The 20,780-nt window shown below is 37.5% G+C and overlaps 1 protein-coding gene and 1 non-coding gene across 2 annotated transcripts in view; both read left to right on the plus strand.

The window, feature by feature from the left end:
- The window catches only part of LOC140165006 (protein CLEC16A-like), a gene marked incomplete at its 3' end in the record, with an annotated part of 351,590 nt that overhangs the window by 158,683 nt on the left and 172,127 nt on the right, over nt 1-20,780 (plus strand).
- On the plus strand, nt 6,476-6,549 carry Trnat-ugu (transfer RNA threonine (anticodon UGU)). The gene has a single exon. It is a non-coding gene; the product is annotated as a tRNA-Thr (tRNA).

The following is a 20,780-nucleotide window of genomic DNA, read 5'->3' on the forward strand; positions in this document are numbered from 1 at the left end:
GGTGAACAACGCGTTACCAGTCATAAACACTTTGATACAATATTGTCAACTCAGCCATATGCTACAAAGGATGCCTGAACTTGCCCTTATAGCCACCTACTCAAAATGTATTTCCATCTATCTTTTTCTTTTTCTCTTATAAACATCTCAAAAAAGTAACTAACCCCCTTAAATAATGACCATTATTCAAAAACGGGTGATTGTAAGTGCAACTTTCAAATCTGGACCTCATTACATTAAATTGACCAATGTTTTATTGTTTTCTGGGCTATTGTATCAAATAAGGTGTCAAAATGTGCAGAAAAAAATTCTGCTTCCAACGCATTTTACAGATTTGTAATACAATAGCCCCTTTTTGAATAATGTCCATTATTTAAGTGGGGTTAGTTACTTTTTTTGAGATGTTTATTAGTGATGTGTGTGCCGTTTTATTCCACAGACATAAATAAACTGATCTGTCAATTAATCGCCAAACTAAATAAGTATGTGTGTATCCAGAGAAAATATATTGGGCTGTTCCATTTAAAATCCACACTACCCCTGTGGAAGATTTAGCTAAAGTTTGCAACAGAGGGAGTATAAATTTTGAATAGAATAGACAATTGGGTAACTTCCAGTTGTGATACTCACTCCAGTTGTGGAAGGTATAGGTAAAGCCATAATACAAGGGGAGTATAGGTTTCAAAATGATTACCTTTGACCAATTACATTTGAAAAAACATACTCCCCCTGTGGAAGATATTTCCAAAATCTTCTACAGGGGTAGTGTGGATTTCAAATGGAATAGCCCATTGCACTTCCCATAATGCATTTCTTTTTAGTTTCAGTTTTCTGTTCTTGTAGGCTGTCCGGTTGAACATATTTAGTAAAATAAAAGTAACTTAATGCACAGAGCACATCCAGATCTTGCAAAATATGTTTATTTCTTGACTATCGACCTGTGTTTAGCCAGAATGAAATTAAAAGGAACCTGTGCAAACAGGTAATTGCAGTGAGTGTCATTTGATGAAACATTTAAAGGTCCTTGATACAATCTACATCCTCATCTCCCCCCCATTTCTTTTCATCAAAACTGAGATTTTGGTATCGCCTGAGATATTTTGAGTTTAAAATGGTGTGAGCAAAAACTTTTTTTTTGTGATAACCACACCGGCAGTGTATGCAGTATCATATAGGGCATTCCTATGCGAAAAAGGCATGGTTGAACTATGGTTAACCATGGTCAACCATGGTTCAACCATGGGTTTTGACCATGGTCAAACCATGGTCAACCATGCTTTGAAAAATGGCACCACGGCCAGAGACCATGGTCAACCTTTTGACCATGGTCTATCTAAAGTGACCATGGTCAACCATGGTTAAAACTTAGCATGTTTGACCATGGTTGAACCATTGTCAACCATAGTTCAACAACCAGGGTTTTGACCATGGTCAACCATGTTTTTGACCATGGTCAACCATGTTTTTGACCATGGTCAACCATGTTTTTGACCATGGTCAACCATGTTTTTGACCATGGTCAACCATGTTTTTGACCATGGTTTTTGACCATGGTCAACCATGTTTTTGAAAAATGGCACCACAGCCAGAGACCATGGTCAACCATGGTCTATCTAAAGTGACCATGGTCAACCATGGTCAAAAATTATGGGGTAAATATTTAACGGAATAAACTGCATAATCATATTATTTAGATTTATTCCATTAAAAATCTTATTTTAACTTATCAAATTACTAGTTTTTATATTTTATGGTGTCAAATATTTATTCACAATGTTGTAAATATGCATTAAATACGATTAATAACAACAGAGGCGCTTTTTCTCATTCACTACCCAGAGTCAACCATGGTCAGGTGAGGTGATGACCATGGCTGACAATGCTCAGCCATGCTAAAGCATGGTCGACCATGGTATACTTAAAAGTGACCATGGTCAACCATGGTCAGGTGAGGTGATGACCATGGCTGACCATGCTCACACATGCTAAAGCATGGTTGACCATGGTATACTTGAAGTGACCATGGTCAGGTGAGGTGATGACCATGGCTGACCATGCTCACCCATGCTAAAGCATGATTGACCATGGTATACTTGAAGTGACCATGGTCAACCATGGTCAAGTGAGGTGATGAACATGGCTGACCATGCTCACCCATGATAAAGCATGGTTGACCATGGTATACTTAAAAGTGACCATGGTCAACCATGGTCAAGTGAGGTGAAGACCATGGCTGACCATGCTCGGCCATGCTAAAGCATGGTCGACCATGGTATACCATGGTGACCATGGCAACCATGGTTGACCATGGTCAAGCCACCATGGCTGATCATCGCTGACCATAGTTAACCATGGTCAACCATGTTTTGACCATGGTTGACCATGGTTGACCATGCTAGCACGGTTGACATTTCGCCTAGGTTGTTATACACATTTTTTCTTCTCATATCATCATCAAAACTACTGGAGCAATACAATTCAAAATTTGGAAACATTGTTTTAATAGTAGGCCTCTATCTAAGATTGAAAGCAGAACATGAAATCTTGGACCATGCCTCTTTAAGCAACAGCTCAATTTTTTGTTTTTCATCAGTTGGAAAAAAAGGATCCGGCATATGATACACTTGTAACAAATAAACAGATTCAGTGCCTGCTGATTTTTGGTCCCTCCTCCACAAATGCTTGTCGTGTGTGGCTTTTAACCCCAGGGGGTACTCAGTACAAATGACCATACGGGGACGTGCCGCAAACATGGGTAGCATTTTCAGCCTTCTGGTATATCAATGACCCCTTTTTCAAAGCCTATTTTGGTATATGAATGGGTCCTTTTTTGCAAAATTTTCTCAATTTTTTCGGAAAACAGCCCAATTTTTCCTTAATCTAGCCAAAATTTTCAAAATTTTCCCAAAATTTCGGAAAAATTTGTAAAAACTAAGACAATTTTGGGTAAATTCGGCCAAAAATTTTGACTTTTGGTATATAAATGGGTCCAAATTTCTTGAAAAATTGGTATATTTATGGGTCTACTTCCAAAATCTCAGCGGCACATCCCTACCAAAACCAAACTTGAGTACCCCGGCTTTTAACATCATGACCAATCTTTAAATACCGCCCTGTCGGTCACACAACTTGGTTTGCCGCTTGTCCTTTAGTACTTCAGTTTCTGAAGAAGTCCCATGGATGTGGAATAAAGTAAAAATAATTATATTATATAAGTCTAATATGTTTTGTTGAGAGAACTGTTTAAATATTTTGTTCGACATCTTCAAATCCACTTTCCAGAGAATACAATGGAGATTAAATGGGATATTTATTTATCGCTCTTTGCTCCACAAGATGTAACAAATACCAAAAACAGATAACATTGATCTTCAGTAACAACGTGGGCAAAACCGGGGGAAATCCCTTTCATATGTCTTGGTCAATGACACGTACGTAACTGTTGATCGTACCATCTTGTATATCACGCTATTCCTGTTTATTTCTAGCATTTTTTGTTTTGAAGTACAAAAGATGTCTCCAGGCTTTTTTGTCTGTGGAAGTTTATTTATATAGAGTTTTTTATATTCTCTTGGGATCGGGGCATTATACGTAGGTAGACACAGCAGTTGTATAATAAGAAATACTAAAAGTGCATGAACGAAGTCAAAGACTGCACCATATTTGTCAGGGGTGTGAAATCTCCTCTTTTAAGCTGAATTCCTCTTTTTTGGAAATTTCTTTCAGGTAAAATTTTAGCTTTTTCTTTCATTTTCAGCCCATTTTGAGCATATTTCAGTGCTTTTCCTCTTTTTTGAACAAAGTTCCTCTGTTTTCAATAGAGGTCACTCACACCCCTGAACTGCCCAGGATGCTTAAGTAAAGTCATCTTACTCTTACTTTTACTCTTACTCTTACTCTTGCAGTGATACTTTGCAACACTCCAGGTGGGATCAGACGAAGGGAGTCCTTAATAATTCCCATTAAAAATTTGGTTTGCGATATATTGACGAGCACTGTGTAGTGAATACAAATACAACAATAGCTGATAATGTTAATTGCACTTGTTCTTCAAAATAACTATTTTTTTAGACTCTTAGTGCAATAACCCTGCCTTCATTGATAAGACAGAATTGTTGATGTTTATTACTTTATTCCGTAATTAAACTGATCGCGAAGTTATTATAAAAGCAGCAAATACAATGCCAAAAGTAGCTGTGCATATTGGAAAGTGTCTAAATTTGGTGCTGTTATATATTGAAAAGATGTCAAATTTGCTTACTGAAAAGTATAAGGACCCTGGACGAAAAAGATAACAGACAGCGTACAAGCAGTGGAAGTCTCAGCATCACTCGATAATGAGAGCCGATTGTTCCATGAAATGCGACAAGCAAAACTGCTACGCACTTACCGCATATTTTTATGGTCTGTCATATAATCGCAAAGGCACGCAATGCTCTATCACGTATACGCACACAACACTGGCATTATTGTTAGACATGGCTTGATCGAACAATCGGCCCTCATGAATATGCAAGAATTCACAGCATACAATGCATGGGGACTTTGACTGTTGATACATGGTCTGTTAAATAGTCTGTGATACCTAACTCCAAACAGTGGCACAATCAAACTTGCCCCATTGCCACTGCAGGATTTTGCAATAGAAGCTACCGGGAACCAAATTACATGGGCCGGCAATGGCGCCACTGCACGACCCCAATTGAAACCAGCCAGTCCACCTAATTAATTATTCATGAGCCCAGCACATGACCAGATTCGGCAGCCATCGGAAAAAGCCGAGGTGGATTTATGAATGAAAACAAGCTTTTATGAAGATCCGGAAAGTGCCGATTGATGATTTTCGGAAAATTAAAGATGGCGGGCTGTCACTACAGTTTTCAGAATGGGAATACATGCTACCGAACGGAAGTTATAGCTGTTTGAAAAATGACTTTTTACCAGCATGAAAACACAAAAAATTTGTGAGTGTCATAGAAGCTTAAATTTCATCCTTTCGTAAATTGATTAAAAAATTTGTTATGGTAAAGAAGGAATTAGTTTAGCGTAAATGAAAGTTTGTTTCATGCAGTCATGCTCTTGTTTACATTGCTCGGTCGTGCATTTCCTTGTTCGCAAGCAATATTCATGATGGTTTTTCTCATGAAATCCTACCAAAAAGTGACCAATCTCACGCACGTGATTGGCTGGTTTTGAGCATGTGATAGTCATTAGTTATTTAGTAGTAGTGCTTTTGCTCATTTGCATAGATGAAATTCGGTGGGCAAGTTTGATTGTGAGTGGTGTGCCTGACATGGGGAGGGGGGAGTTGCTTCCCCTGATAACTCAATAAAAATATTATAGCCTATTCTTCTTAGCACTGTTTAAAGATGCACACATTTGGTAAACACCTTGATTTGGGTATAAATAGTGTAAAATAGTGTACAAAATGAACCCAGTATGTATCAACTTTCACTTACAATAGTACGAAAAGACATTTTTGCATCCTGCGTGCGCAGATATCCCAGTAAAATTGGATCGAACTAATGCTCACCGGCCAATTTGTTTTCTTTGCCTCTCCACCGACTAACAGGGGCACAATGGGCTAAATCCAGTTGAAATCCATACACCCTATATCGGTGATATAACCTTTAATCGCCCACACAGGTAGTGTGGATTTCAAATGGGTTACCGAAATGGATGACTGCGTTTTAAATCTACACCCGCTGTGTGGGAGATGAAAGTCATGTCTTCCATAGGGGGTGTGTGGATTTCAACTGGGTGAGAGTCGCTGTGACAGTTTTAAATTTGGCATGTTAGTTAAGTTCCGATCACTCAGTGTGCAGATTGAACGGCGTATCAGTGATCACGGCAGCTGCGAAATTTAGTCCTGATTTACTTCTGTGTTCCGCTTGTATGGGAAAATACCATACGGCTAAGCAGTTTTACCGTCTCTCTATATCATGCCACTCACCGCCTGCCCAAAGCAATACTTTCAGAAGGCCATATTTAAGGTGAGAGACAAAACTGATGCTTTTATTACAAAACTGATGCTTTTATTAGTTTTAAATGCTAGTAGATTTTTTTTTAAAAGAGAGAGAAACAGCAGAAAAGAGAAAAAGCAGGAAATGCCAAGAAAAGAGAAAAAGTAAGGAATAGCGAGATTCACAGTCATTCACCGCCCACTAAGGGACATCAACGAGAAACAACCTTGATATTTGATTATACTAAGGACTATCTTCTCTGTAACTAAATCTATCATAGGCCTTAAACCTTTAGACAGAAAATCCAAAAAGAACAAGGAAGCAAATAAAACACAAGTTGCTGTCTTATTCGATTTAAAACCAACAGTGAATCATACACGAAAGTCCAGAAAACACAACAACTCTCATTGGTACACAGGCCAAGCAAAACAACGCTGGCATACCTTTGACCTGTTAAACAACTAGTTAAGTGACCACTTATGGGTTTGAATTTCAACCAGCTTAATCATGAAGCTCCCGTGGCCCAGTGGTTAAGGTACAGGTCTTGTAAACCTGAGGTCCTGGGTTCGATTCCCAGGCGGGATCACTTTTTCTACTTGTCTCCTTTATTATTTGCGACGGCGAACCTGGTGAAAATTAAATTATGTTTATCATGCCACTGTTTTTATATGTAATGGCTGGAATTGTCCATTTCTCAGCGGGTAAATGAGTTTAATGTTGTTGCACATCATTAAACTATAATTTCATTTCATTGTAGACAGGGGCAGTCTATAGCTCTTTTCAGGGTCACTGAACTTACTTTGGATAAAGGGCAGTTGACTTTTGCGGCTCTTTACAGCTACAGAGCCACGTGCCACTGCCCAGAAAATACCTGTTCATATCAATATGACACAGAGCAGCCATTTGGAATGAGATTTTGTTCTGGTGATGAATTGGCTTTGATCATCCTCCATGCATACAAGTCATTGAATTTGTCAATATTACCTCGTAGTTCATAGCCCTAAGAATGACATCACAAAGCGTACTATCCCGACGTAATCTTCAAGTGCCACCACCCAGAAAAACCTGATCATATCGATATGACACAGAGCAGCCATTTGAAATGAGAGTTTGTTCTTGTGATGAATTGGCTTTGATCATCCTCCATGCATGCAATCATTGAATTTGTCAATATTACCTCGCAGTTCATAGCCCTCAAGAATGACATCACAAAGCGTATTACCCTGACGTAACCTGGCATGCCATGACACACAATTTGTTTTCTTCGTATTGACTAAAGCCGTCGTTGAATACTTTCTCTTTTGTTGTACTATTTGATTCTCAAGAATCCTAAAAGCAAATGGGCTATTCCATCTAAAATCCCCACTCCTCCTGTGGAAGATTTTGGTAATATCTTCCACAGGGGGAGTATGAATTTCAAATGGAATGAGCACATTAGACATTTGAATTTTGTACACCCTCTGTGGAAGATTCCACCTGAATCTTCAACATAGGGAGGATAAGTTTCAAATGGAGCTGCCTGAAGTGTTCATTCCATCTGAAGATCTTTCCAAAATTTTCTACAGGGGGAGTGTGGATTTTAGATTTGAATAGCCCAACAACTGACACTGTGCTTAACTTCTGCAACGGCATAAACAAGATTAATAAGCATCCCCCTAACAGCCTGTGCACGGTTCAGCGTGATTTTCCTGGAATTTAATGCTAAACCAGGTTTGATGCTATAGTAGATTAACTTTTTGCTGCGGCATTGTAGCCTCCCAGTTATATTGGGTTTGACGTGTCAATATCTGCCTAAGTTGCATATAATAGGGTCTCTTTTTCTATTGAGGCATATATGTTTATGATATGATATAAAATGATGGCAAGTGAAATGAATTCTGCCCCAGGGAAGGGGGATCTTAGTGAAGAGGTGGGGGTGTACAGCAGATTCAAGTAGTATTTTCAGGCTCTTTGGTTTATCTATGGATCGCTAATCACATAAAACTGGTTAAAAGACTAGGTGCTTTTTCAAAAGTTGAACCAAGTTTTTGGTTTTTTTAATAACATTTAAACAAAGTTTAAAACATGAGTATAGGTTCGGTCTGTTTTTTGCTAAATTTGGGATATTTTCGGGATCGGGTCAATTTTAGGTCAATTTTTAGCTTTAAATTTTACTGTTCTGGTGCAGACATTCAAAAACTAAAACCGAGTGTCTGGGTAGTATGATAATGAAATTTTGAATCTGGTCTGTTTTTAATTTGTTGGGTACAAATAGTGGATTTTGCTTCTGTTTCATCAAACATTATCATGTTGTTAAGAAGTGTACTTATTTTCTGTTCAAGTTTGAAAGCAATACAATCATCGAGCTGTATTTGGTCCAATTTTCAGTTTGGGGTTCTTATTTCCGCCAATTGAAAACTTTGTCACATTTGGAAAACCATCATCCAATCAGTGATTACAATTTGGAGTAAATCGCCAGACAGTTTGTTGCAGTGACAAGCCAGCTGGGACCGAGACATATGTTTATTCATGTGAATATCTTGCGATGTTGTACCTGGCACTGTCAACAAGCGATAGAGAGTTCTCAGAAATGACTTTATAAATAATGTGACAAACAACCTAACATTTCGCGCTACTCATAACATACGCCCGAAGACAATGTATTTGTTTCAAAAATACTTGTTATCACTTGATTTTACCATCACTTTTGTCTGTTTACTGTGAAAACACGTCCGTGCAATGAGTTTTACTTTGGCATGCATCAGGGACATGATCAAATTAAACAAAAGGAAAATATAAATTGCATTTGTGCATATATGAGGTGGATTTACTGTGAAGTCTATTTTTGAGATGTGATCTTTTGAGCATCAGTAGAAAAAGAAAAGAATATTTCCTATCGGTATTAACTACTTTTTTTTGTCTATCTACCAACATGCAACATATTGTGCTATTTCAATTAAAATCTACACTACCCCTGTGGAAGATTTTGGAAATATCTGCCACAGGGGGAGTATGAATTTCAAATGGAATTATCACATTAGCAGCTCCATTTGAAACTCACTCTCCCTCAGGGGAAGATTCAGGTTAAATCTTTCTCAGAAGGTGTATGACATTCAAATAGAGCTGCCTAATGTGCTCATTCCATTTGAAATTCACACACCCCCTGTGGAAGATATTTCCAAAATCTTCCACAGGGGTAGTGTAGAATTGAAATGGAATAGCCTTTGTTGTAAAAGTAATCTTTACAACCAGTATATCAAGATATGATGAATGTACAGGAAGGATTGCATTTGGCAAATATCTTTACTGAATTTCCATTGGGCTATTTTTCATATAAAATCTGCTGTATCTGTGTGGAAGATTTAAGAAGAGTCTTCCACAAACGGAGTATATTTCAAATATAATTGGCTATGGTTAATTAGTTTGAAACCCATACTCCCCTGTATATGGCTTTACCTATATATGTGATGCGAGGACATATCTGACAGTGAAAACTAGCATTTTGTGGAAAAGAAAGACAAACATTTTTTATGAAAATGTTACGACATGAATTCATCAAGAATACAAGATGCCTGGGAATTTGAAAATGATGAAACAAAAGAACATGTACTATCAGTTAATTTTAACTTTTATATGCCTTTTTGTATGAGAAGCTATGATTGCAGCTGCTCAAGTTCTTCAATAACTTGAATAATTTTAACTCAAAATGCATAGGGAATATTTCCTATAAACTATACGCATACTTATATTATATACGTCATTTTATGAAAAGCTAAAAAATTTAATAAATCTTTAATGTTACTATATGAAAGAGAATTAATGATTTTCCTGTGTGCAAAGCAGATGGATATTTATTTTATTAATCTCTGCAGCACAGTTTCAAATCATGCAATTTTTGACAAATTTAATAGGCAATTTTGGAGATGCTGCAGTTGGCTGATATACTGCAAATAAAAACCACACTGCGTCCTTACCTGTAAATAGCGACCTATTTTTGTTAAATTTGAGTCAAAGAAATTGCCCAAAAAGTATAGGTTCATGCAATCTTTCTAGCCTTTCCCAGTAGCTACAGGGTTAAACATGCGGTATGACGTCCTTGGAATCTTTGCCTGAGCTGGGTTTCCGAGAATTGAGTATCGGCTTTGACGTCGGTTGATTAATAAGATTTATCGCTTTGATTAAAGCCCCGTTGGGCAATAGTGTTCTAAACGGAATACCAATCAATAGATAACTGCTAACAGGATGCTATAGCTATAGTGACGGGGAACGGAATACTACAATCATGTAATGTATACTAACATTTATATGCGGAGAAGGTTAAGTGGGCTTCCTTGGAAAAGAGAAACGTGCGGATCATACGCTAACCTCGAGATGTTGTACAGTTTTGTCATTTCTGTCCAATTTATTTCAAGTTGATGTATAAGTGTGTGTGTATAGAGTAAACTGAAGTGCATTTCGCATTTTGATCCCACTCAAAAGTGCAACTGTTATACTTGGGGTTTGTTTTTAGTTTCTTGGTAAATCAACCTCATTAAGTCCCTTGAGCGTGCTTGCGCATATTAATTATACTACTAGTCTGTTTCTGTAGCCAGTTGCATTACATCTAAGAAAGAATTTGTCTCCTACAAACAGAAGTGAACCGCATTTTCTCTGGCTCATCAATCATAGTGGTAACGGGGGGGGGGGCAGGGATGCCTGTATTCAGAGTTCTTGCCCCAATAAAAACCAAACAAATCAAAAAAATTTTGTTGAAATTTCATGATTTTTGACCCCCTTTTTGAAATTTACTTTACTCCCATGATACCACCATAGAGTTCTCAGAAATTACTTTTCGAGGTCAATTTAGGTGTATGGATGGGCCATTGTCAAAAGTTTTAGGATTAATTTGTGTACAATTTGTATCTTTTGGGGAATTTCATTATTTTCTTAGGATAAAAAATGGTTGGATTTGAAATGGTTGACAACTGTTGAATTTGGTCCAAAATCTCCCTCAAAGCAGACCATCTAATAATTATTAGATAGTCTATGCCCAAAGGGTGTGGGTTTTTAAAGTGGAATAGCAAAATACACCTAATCTATAAACAATGCCCACACTTCTCGTTGGGCTATTCCTTTGAAATCTGACATACCCCTGTTGAAGAGTTAATAAAAGTCTTCCACAGAGGGAGTATGTTATTTAAATGGAATAAGCCATACTCTGCCATATATGGCTTTATCTATATCGTCCACAACTGGAGTGAGTATTTCAAATGGAAGTTTTTATTCTATTTGAATCCCACACTCCCTCTGTGGAAGACTTTAGCTAAATCTTCTACAGGTGAATATGCAATTTAAATGGAATCATCCTTTGAGTCTTCTCACAGCCAAAGAAAAGTGTTTAAAACTTCCTTAGGGTGTAAGGATATCTGCTCTGCATAATGTTACTCTTGTAAACATAACTAAAACTATTTTGTTTTATGTTCCTGTCATTGATATCTGTAATTGTCCATCATCGGAATGATCGGATGTACTTTTTCAGTCTATTCTTGGCACAAGTTGACAGCTGGTTGGATGATGTTTTATGTATAATACTTACCATCGCTAACAGGATTGGGGAATTCGTAGAAATGGGATGAGTATAGCTAGACATAATCTAATTCATAGTGTATTTGTGTACATAATTAGTTTAGTTGGAAGGTAATAAGTCTATTTATATGCTATCGTTGTGAAAGGCGGGTGCGGCTCTCCTCATTCTTAGGATTTCAACTTGTGCAGATGACATTTATGTGGGAGTATATTAAAGGAAATCTGTACCATAAACTAATCAATGGCTATATAGTTGCAGTAATAATAAAAACGACAAACAGTAAAAGTCCCAAGCTTATATATTACAAATAAAGGAGAAATTCTTAATTCCTTACGACGATCAACGGCATTTTTGCAATTCATGGCGGCGGCCATATTGATACCTGATGTATTTTTTATTACGCTGTAACGGTTCCCCGATATCGAAACCAGCGAAATCCGTGCTACACCAGCTTTTCGCGCTCGTGAACTTTGGTGACACGGGTTTAATACTACCAAAGTTCAGATTCAACATTCGTTAAAAAAAAAAAACGCGACAATTTTTACCCATAAAACTGCAGAAGAACATAAAAATGTATTTTAAGTAATATTTATGATCAACAATGTCTTTTGAGAACGAAAAGTAAAAATAGCACTAAAAACAAATTTAAGCTGTGGGGTCGCGAATGCCATAGCAACATACACGCTCGCCGTGGGTCTGTGTGAAAGGTTACGCTACTGCTTGAGGCAGAAGCAGCTATCATGGCGGCTTCCATGAATCGCAGTAACGAAGGATTAAAAGTGCTTTTTCTTTGTTAGGAATATTCCGAAATTCATATAGACCGTCTGGTATGTTTAATTTAGGGGTATATAACTGTATTAGCCATTGATTAGTTTATGGTACAGATTTCCTTTAAGCTTCAGCTTAATCCGGACAACCCATTCTGTCCCTTTTTAAGTTTTTGCATAGCTCAGACATTTATACAGACACACCCCACACAGGGTCCGAATTCGGCTTTATCGCATAGCAGTTTGCTCCTTATTTTGAAGCAACTGCTACCCAATTTTGCATTTGTATAGCACTTTTTATACTGCTTTAGTAATGGAAGTATCCTGATTATGATGAATTACCCAAACACTGCTACGCAAAATGTTTTAACGAATTCGAACCCTGCCCCCACACATAAACACCCACCCACATGTGCGCACCCCTACCCCACCCCTACATGCATTCACCTGCAAACCCGGGGGGGGTGTGACATTCATATGTACAAAGGCTGTAAGCATGCTTATGAATGCACTCTTTACAACTACCCTTAGCTAGGATTTTCAAAAGGATGAAAAATTAACCCTTAAGAATTTTGTTTGCTAAATCACACCCTTTACAAGGACATATTTAATATATAAACCCTTAGCAAGGACAGGGTTTGATATGTAACTGTAATAAGGACACAATAATGCAAAAGAGTGACCCGGGAAGAGGGAATGAGTGTTTGTTCGTCCCTCCCTTATATTAAAAGTTTCAGACCACATCAGAAGAAAACTGAAACAATCAGAGCTAATTTCAAAGTCTGTATTTTGAAAAGTATTTTTTTGCTTTTTTTAGTCTTAAGAATTTGATACTACCCTTAACGCAGATTCAAGTAAAAAAGATGCCCTTATTGGGCAAAAAAATGGTGATTAATATTTCCATCGTAATAATAAAACGCCGGTTCCGGCGTTTCATTCAAAATCTTGGATTTTGACAAAACTACAGCACCTAAAGTCTTGATTTTTGCAGAGTATCTTTATTGACTAAAGTACATTACAATCGTGTAAAAATCAGAATTAAAAAAAATTTTGAGGGCGTTCTTTTCAGCAAATGTTATATTATGGCTTTAAGCTACAAGTTCTGCACATTTCAATTATTTGCAATTTGTATTTTGGAAGTGGCATTCTTATCCAGTGACTGTGGTTTAGCTTGTTGCAACCAAACAATGGTTATAAACTTTCAAAACATGTCCTTTGTGAAAGCAAAGCATGTGATGTCAGTAAATTGTTTGTCTGCTGTTGTTATAGCTTTCAAAAGAAAGTTGCAACTTTTCTAAATGTCTATGGAATTCCCTATACACTATTTCAACCTCATTTATGTGACTCTTATTTTTGCCCATATTTTTTATATGGTTGTTTGTTTACCACTTAGTTGACTTTTAGCGTTATAAGATTTGTACACATTTAAATCGCCCCATGGTGGAGGCATCCCATTCGTCGAAAACACCCACCGAGAACCGCGAATGCTGTGAACCGCGAAAGCCGAGAACCGCTCTAGTTTTCCTGATTTTTTGCGCCTAACCGGGGATGCTGACCCATAAATTTACATTTACATAAATTGTACACAATTTTTTTGGATTTTCTCTACAGGGACTGATATTTATATCAACATTATGGTGGACGCACTCTCAGTGGAATGTAAAGCTTCATAATAACGTCCATGTTTTGTGACAAACACCTACGTGCCACCGTGTGCATGCACCCCACACTCCATAAACACAACACACAATGGCGTAGCTGGGATTTTTTTCCGGGGGGGGGGGGGGGCAAGCCTGTATGGGGCGGGGGCCCAAATCCACCAAACAAAAATTTAGGCGCCCCTTTGCCGAAAAGGTGGACCCAATTTTTTCCGGTGATTTGAAAAAGTGAAGAGCAAAAAAAAAAAAAAAAAAAAAAAGGAAATAAAGGCGCTAGCACACTAAAAGCAACACATTTTGATATATATATATATATAGTACCATTTTTTCCCCTCCTCTCCCACTCTCCTCCCTTTTTTCCTCTCTCTCTCTCTTTCCTTTTTCCTCTTTTTTCCTTGCGCTAGGGGGCGGGGGCCCAAATAGCGCTAGGGGGCAGGGGCCCAAACAGGCAATTTTTGCCAGGGGGGGCAATTGCCCTGCCCCCCCCCCCCGGCAGCTACGCCACTGACAACACACACATCCAAGGTGTCAAATAACAAGATGACAGAATAAGGCATTGACTCTTATTGTCTTCTGTGTCCTTTACAATTTGTATTAAAGGCCCATTCAGTGATTTGCTCATCCGGACGATCGTAAAAATCATCAAAATTCAGATTTTGGTACCTTTGTAATTGGCATAGATGTGCTAACATAGCCTGCTAGTGGTTCGGTCGAAAGCCGTGTATTTTAAACAAAATAAAGCATTTACATGAATCTGGACTTTTGATACTGACAGTACAAAAGTCCGACTCGAGATCGAAAGAAGCTCACTCTCCACCATACCAACACGCGTTGCTATGTATTGTTTCTACTACTTATTACATCAGTAGCTACTATTTTAAACAAAATACACAATTTTAAATGTTTTTCATATTTGAATTGACCGTTAGTTTGCCTCGGTGACGTTTAATTGCTTATTTTGTTTTCTACTACAAAAATTAAGCGTCTGTTACTCTGTTTTAAATCAATTTAGACTCTACTTCCCCGTGTTAGAAACACTGGACTAGGAAGTTTTTCCAGTCGATTGGTGGCGACTGTACTAAAAATCTCGATTTTCTCGAGTCGATCTGAGTTGAAGTAGAAAACCTTTCTAAAACTTCTGTTTTTGACTAATTTGTCGATGTATTCAGGGAAAAGTGGTTTAATGAAATTCTGTAGACTTATTCTTTATTTCTAAGCAACTCTGACAAATTTCCATTTTTTAAATATTCCTGTGAAATCACTGAAAGGGCCTTTAAGGGGTACTACACCCCTGCCCAATTTTGGGCCTATTTTAGCATTTTTCTCCATAATTGTAGCGCATTGGGGACAAGTAAGATATGTATATTATAGGGGCAAGGACTACAACTGCTGCACTCCACAGATGTGGAGTTACAGTGAAAAATGAGGGAAAACCACTATTTGATCAATAAATCAATAACTACTTGCTTTGCGTTGCTAAATTTTAAGTACAGTAGTTGTAGTCCTTGCCCCTATAATATACATATCTTACCTGTCACCAAATGTGCTATAATTTTTGAGAAAAATTCAAAAATAGACCCCCTTAAGCCATCCTGTTTTGCTACACACGCTCAAACACTAAACGCTTTCCCCCAAGGTATCTCTAATGTTGTTTCTCTCAGTTATTTTAGTAGCAGAGAGAGATTTTGTTGAAATTAAAAGCCTTTTAAGCTTGTATTTCCCAAAGCGTGCAATTTTCTGACGATTCCAGGTGATGCGGTGTACCAAGAGCTGGGGGGTCTTGGTTAAAAGGTGGCTACGGAAATATGCGGCTGAAAAGGTTAGCATTTTCAGACTTTCAAGTATATCTATAATAATTGGTCACAAAATTGGTTTTAAAGTGAGTAGTGCTGCATTTGTAGGGGGAAAGTGTTTATTTTTCACAGTTTGTTGCAAAATTTGTTAAATGTTCCCAAAATATTTGCATATTTAGCTTCAGTTTTTAACAGAAATCTTTTAAACTCCACACTATTATTGTATATATATTTTTTGTTCTTTTTGCAGTTCTTGCATAAAAACAAGAAAGCTATTAAATTTTGGCTGATACAATGTATCAAAACTCCATTTTCATAGCACAAACATGTATTAAAATCAATGCAGGGTATCCAAGTATAACAAATGTGCCTGTATAAAATCAATAATTTTTTTTTAAAAGAAAAGCACAAAATATTTGCTTTTGTAGATTACATTTTGTCCAAATATTTACCAAATCAGCTGCTACTTGCTAATTATAGAACAATGTTAACCCCCTCCATACGGGTGTTGACTAATTTTCTTAACAATTCAAAAATTTCCAAAATTTTCATCTCCATTTTTGGAAACAGCATGAAAGATGCATTAAAATGAGTACAAGTTCAGAGGCTCTTGAGCTATATCTTGTTAATTTGAGAAAATGTCTCAAAACTTGATACTTTTTTATGTTCTTTGGCTAGCACACAGAGCATTAAAATGTTCCCAGTCAATACCATAGTGGAAGTGTCATCTTAACAGAAATTTCTTTTTGCCAAAAACATCTTTGATGATTTCATCATGCTTAGTTACAAACGGCCATTCCCGTTGAAATCATACTACCCCTGTGAAAGATTTTGGAAATATGTTCCATAGGGGGATTATGTTTTTCAATTGTAATTGGTCAAGGTTAATCATTTTGAAACTCATACTCCCCTGGTGTTATGGCTTTACCTTTATCTTCCACAACTGGAGTGAGTATTTCAAATGGAAGCTACCCAATTGTCTATTCTATTCAAAACTCATACCCCCTCTGTGGAAGACTTCAGCTAAATCTTCCACAGGGGTAGTGTGGATTTCAAACGGAACAGCACAAAACAAACATCTGTTTGAGAAAAGGTAGTTTACACAGTTCTCCAAGCAAACATCTGCTCTGCAGTATCTGAATGATAGATATTTTGTTTCAAAATCAGGAAAAAAATAACCAGACATTGTTTAGCTGATATGAACAATGCACACAAATGTCAGAAGCGAACCTGGGTTTTTTTTTCTCTCAGCAGCAAGGTTGGTACAGGGCTGTGCAGCAGATTTAGGTGCAGTGCATAGCTGGGACTTTTTCAGAGGGGGGCATAAGGCAATTTTCAAGGGGAAAAATTAGACAAAAATTGTCAAAAATGGGCTATAATGTACAAAAAAGGCATAAAAATCGTAAAAATTAAGGGAGCAAGACTTCTCACAGGGGGAAGCTGTCCAGTGACATTTTCAAGCTACAGGGTTAGCTATGGGTGGCACATTTCAGCAAATTGGTTTAGAAAAGAGATTTACATTTCAAAATTGTCTGCAAAAATCTAGAACAATCACTAATTTTACAGAAATTTTGCCAATTTAAGTTTCATTCTGATCAGAAATCATTTTACATCCCTGAACATTAGGATATTTTGTAGTCGCATTATTTCATCAAATTTTGAATATTATTTAGGTTCAGGTTTTTATGAATTTCAGCTGCACATCCCCACCCACCAACTCAAAATCGAGACACCCCCTGGGAAGCTGAATTATTTATTACGAATCAAACTGATCCGAAGATGACAATGAATAAATACAAACCCTGCATAGGCTGCATATCCAATTTGAGAATCTCTCTCTCCAGGTCTTTGCACACAAATCCCTAGAAGCTGTTTTTGAAGACTGCTGCTTTAAATTTAGATGAGGCAAACGACTGGCGCGATCTCCTCGAGGAAATAGGAATTCTCGGAAAATTGAATCGATAGGGACAGCCTGTATTTCAACTTGTTATTGCAAGGTTTAGAGATTTTTTGTGACGTTTATTGAATGGAAAAAGGTTTAAAATAGCGATTGCTTCTTTGTATGGTGCTGTCGTGTGTGATGAAAGATTATTGGATTTTTTTTAAAAGTCTTGTTTATCACGTACGTCTAGGAGAGACATGGGCTGTTCCGTTTAAAAACCCTACACCCTCTGTGGAAGACATGACCTTAATCTCCCACACACAGGGGGTGTAGATTTTAAATGAAATTATCCATTCAGGTAACCCCATTTGAAATTTACACTCCCTGTGTATGCGATTAGGGTTGTGTCTTCCATAGGGTGTATGGATTTCAACTGGAATAGCCTGATGTGTCTATATAGAAGGTGTGGTGTGCTGAAACTTTTTATTTTATTTCTGTATATGACGATGGGCTTGGTAAGTGAGTTGTTTGTCAGTGAAGTTGATTTTGAGCAGTGGCAGTGGCGGTGCCAGGAATTTTTTTGGGGGGTCATGGGGTCTTGTAGTGTGTGGATTTAGTGAATGGGTGTATAGTGGGGTAGGGGTGGGTGGGTGGGTATTCAGGTGGGTTGGAGGGCAGGTGGGTAGGCAGGTAGGTGGGCTGGTGTGTGGGAGGGTGGTTGGATGGGCAGGCTGGTGGGTTGGTGGGCACATGGTTGGGCTGGTGGGTGCGAGGGCAGGTGGATAGGCAGGCAGGTGGACTAGTTGGTAGAATGGCAGGTGGGTGGGCAGCCGGGGGGAGGTGGGTTGGTGGCTGGTGGACAGGAGGTTGGGCTGGTGGGTGGGTAGGCAGGGGAGTAAGTCAGTCAGCCATCCAGAAATAAAGGTTGGGAAGAAAGAACGAAAGAGAGGAAGAAGTGTATATAAGAGAGTCAGCAATTTGAAGAGAAATTGAGAGAGGAACTACATAATAAGCTCTCTGAAATAATCATGCAAGGCAGCTTTTCAGTAAAAAATGAAGAGATACGTGAAGAATAAGATCTTTGACAGAGAAAGGAGAAAGAGAGTGAGTGCATGGAAGGGGAGATATTACATGTGAGCTCTCTGAAATGATCACACACAGCAGCTTTTCCAGTTAAAATTCAATAACATGTGACCTTGCCCATCTTCACTAGGCGGAGGCAGAGTCTCCAGTGTTTTATCACTGAATGCCTTTTGTCAGATTTGTCAGGTATTCATCAGGACTTGTCTCTCCTCATCTTATTCATAGGTTTTAGAATTTTCTTGTATGAATGAAATTCTCAGAATTTAAAGACTGTTTAACCATGTATATTAAGAACTTAATATAACCATAGCAATTTGTATGGTTCTTTTCAAATAGGAATAACAATTTTTTATATTAAGATGAGTTTTTTATTTTTGTTAATTTTTTTATTATTTGTTTCCCCTTGAATTCACAATAAGCTCAATCGCCATTCTAACTTCCGGTTTTTGAGAGCAGTTTTGGGACACTTTGACCTCTGACATATCGGGAAAATTGATGTAATTATTATTAATTTTCTTATTATTGTCATAATGTTAATCATTAAAAATACCAAATAATTAATTTATAAAAATACTAATATTTTTTATATTTGTTTTAATTATTGTAAAACATTTTAGATTATATTTTATTTTGTCTGTACAAAAACCCAATATTTCTGAATTTTCTGAAAGGTCAAAGGACAAAGTGTCCCAAAATTGCAAAAACTGTCCTACAATGCATTGCAAACTTCCAATGCCGATTTGGCTTATTATTAGGGAGGCTGCTGGAAATGCACTGTTTGTCTCATCCTCATAACCAGGGGGGCACTCACATAAATGGTCTGTATGCATGCGTGACCAAAAAACAAGTAAAAAGGGGTGGGTTTTTCAAGAATAAGGGTAGTTTTCTGATGAAACTGAACAACTTGTTTAGGGTATCTTTTCAAATTTTTGGTAAATTACAAATCCAAAAAGGGTACATTTGTTGCATTTTTACTTGCCAAAAACTCATTGGGGGGTAAATTCTATATTAGATTACCTTATTAAGGGGCTAAATTGGCTGGTAGGGTAAAACTCGTTTAGGGGGTGTTTGAAAAAAAAAAAATTGGTCACACATGCGTACACTCTCATATTTGAGTGATCCCCCCGGGCCTCATAAATAGGCCTCGTAAAAAAAACATTGAGGGCATCCTCCTCAGCAAATGTTACAATATGGCTTAAATTGATATTACAACATCCATTGTTTGGCATAGGTCCATAGCCAGGAATTATTTTGAGAAGAGGGTGGATTCTTTCAAAAGTGGAATTGTTGGTGCTTAATTTTCCTGGTAGACTTTAAACAAATTTTGGCAAGTCCTGCACCAATTTATCCCAGGAGCAAACTGCACATCTGAAATGTCGAGTGGCTTAGCTTAGCCAATAGCGTATACAGCCCTTTTTTAATGGGCGCACGCTTCATGTTTCAATAAAAAGGGAAGATAAATTGGAGAAAAAGAGAAGATTTAGTTGTATGGACACACAGTTTGGAACTGACTTAGATATTTCGCAATACTTGAGTTAACACGGACCGGGACCAGACCAAGGAGTCTGTGACTGTATGAACTGCTATTAGTCATGTTCAAACAGTCATTGTATTCTCAAGGATTGGCATGCTTAAGGTTACACGAAGAAACGTATAAAAAACGTATAAAAGACGTATAAAGTTGTTCTCTAAAACCGTGTTTTCTCAGCAATCAAATATCGCAGTGAGTCAAATGTTGGTGCATGGATGTATCTTAACATTATTTTTGTGTGTTTATACAAATTTTTAGAATCCGTTTGAAAATCCTTCGTTTAAATCATTTTTACGCACCATGTTCACAAGATCAAAAACACGTTCCATGCACTTTTTTTCAAATATTTGCTCCGTATAAAACTACGCCGAGTAATTGTTTTCTCCTTTTTTGTATTGTACTACAAATCGACCAAAGAAATAATGTTGCCATGGGGAAGAACCAAAAACAGTACCGATTAAATTTTATTAGCCCGTTTTTGGGAACAATTTTCGAGAATCTTGTACCACAAAACACTGTTATGTTACATTATCGATATCTGGATTGTGGAACATTAAT

Source organism: Amphiura filiformis, chromosome 11 (genome assembly GCF_039555335.1).
Source record: "Amphiura filiformis chromosome 11, Afil_fr2py, whole genome shotgun sequence".
Lineage (NCBI taxonomy): Eukaryota > Metazoa > Echinodermata > Ophiuroidea > Amphilepidida > Amphiuridae > Amphiura > Amphiura filiformis.